The following is a 2,006-nucleotide window of genomic DNA, read 5'->3' as shown; positions in this document are numbered from 1 at the left end:
CAATACCCTTGAATGTAGTGCCTGCTGAACAGGGTGTGGTGCAATGATCTTTGACACCATAAGTGGCATAATAGACCTTCAACTGATCAGCAGCTCATTTTACTAACTCATAAATGGGAATTGCCTATCTGCACTAATGCTGTATCTGCATTAGTATCTGCACAACATACTCTTCTGAGGGAAAAGGGTATTTAATTTATTGTATGGCCATGTTACAGTTTATCCAACTACCCATCTATAGTTCCATATTTGGACTACAGATGGACCTAAAATATACACAACCAGCATCTTACCTTTTAGGTTATTCAATTGTATAGTTTTATTTATTTTTTAAATGGAGCAGAAAAAACAAGTATTCAATGAGAAAGGCCTCCTAATATATAGCCTTAACAGACATCTCCCCACACCTGTGGCAATTCTTAACAGTTGTTAAAAAGAAAATGGAAAGGACAGAGGAAGATGGTTTCTCTCTAGAGATATGCAAAATCCAGGGTAAATACAATTTTTTGAAGGCAGCGAAATGTAGAAGAGTATATAGCATGTGGTACTTTTGGTGTCCAAAAGGGGATTCAGTGAAAACATCTTTGCTTGTTTTCGTTTGCTCTGAACACTAGAAAGAAATGAGAAATAAATGCCAAATATCTGACTATCTGTAAGGTGAACCATATTTTATATGAAAAGCTGTCTGAAATCAAGATACTATACAAAGAAAAGAACCCCCATACTACTCTTTAAGATAAGGAGTATTAACATTTAAAAAAATATTTTCTCTATTCCCCTTGCTTACATATTTCCATAAAGGCATACCTTGGAGATATTGCAGGTTCCATTCCAGACCACCACAGCAAAGTGAGTAATATAATAAAGCAAGTCACACAAAATTTTTTGTTTCCCAGTGCATATTAAAGTTATATTTACACTCCCTAGATTTATTAAGTAAGTATGAAATAAGATAATGTCTAAAAATGTAAAAAATGCTAACCATCATTTGAGTCTTCAGGAAGTTGTAATCATTTGCTGGTAGAGGATCTTGCCTGGATGTTGATGGCTGCTGACTGATCAGGGTAGTGTTTGCTGAAGGTCAGGGTGGCAATTTCTTAAAATAACTAAGAATGAATATTGCCGCATTCACTGATTCTTCTATTCATAAAAGAGTTCTCTGCAGCATGTAATATTTGATAGCATTTTACCCATAGTAGAACTTCTATCACAATTGGAGTCAACCCTCTCAATCCTTGCCCCTGCTTTGCCAGCTAGATTTATGTAATATTCTAAATCCTTTATTTCCAACAATGTCTATAGCATCATCACCAGGAATGGATTCCATCTCAAGAAACCACTTTCTTTGCACATTTGTTTAAGTATTATGAGATTGCAGTAATTTAGTCATACTTCGGGCTTCACTTCTAGTTCTCTTTGCTATTTCCACCACATCTGCAATTACTTCCTCCACTGAACCACTGAAGTCTTTTAAAAAAATTTTTAAATTAATTTTTTAAAAAAAATACAGGAAAGAAACACATTCTTAATATGTGATCATTCCATTCTACATATATAATCAGTAATTCACAATATCATAACATAGTTGCATATTCATCATGATCATTTCTTAGAACATTTGCATCAATTCAGAAAAAGAAAAAAAAGACAACAGAAAAATAAAATGAAAACAGAAAAAAAACCATACACACCATACCCCTTACTCCTCCCTTTCATTGATCACTAGCATTTCAAACTAAATTTATTTTAACATTTGTTCTCCCTATTATTTATTTTTATTCCATATGTTCTACTCATCTGTTGACAAGGTAGATAAAAGGAGCATGAGACAAAAGGTTTTCACAATCACACATTCACACTGTGAAAGCTCCACCATTATACAATCATAGTCAAGAAATATGGCTACTGGAACACAGCTCTACATTTTCAGGCATTTCCCTCCAGCCTCTCCATTTCCTCTTGGATAACAAGGTGATACCTACTTAATGTGTAAGAATAACCTCCAG

This window comes from Tamandua tetradactyla, chromosome X (assembly GCF_023851605.1).
Source record: "Tamandua tetradactyla isolate mTamTet1 chromosome X, mTamTet1.pri, whole genome shotgun sequence".
NCBI classification, from domain to species: Eukaryota; Metazoa; Chordata; class Mammalia; order Pilosa; family Myrmecophagidae; genus Tamandua; species Tamandua tetradactyla.
The sequence above is the reverse complement of the archived record's forward strand: the minus strand, read 5'-3'. Positions refer to the sequence as shown.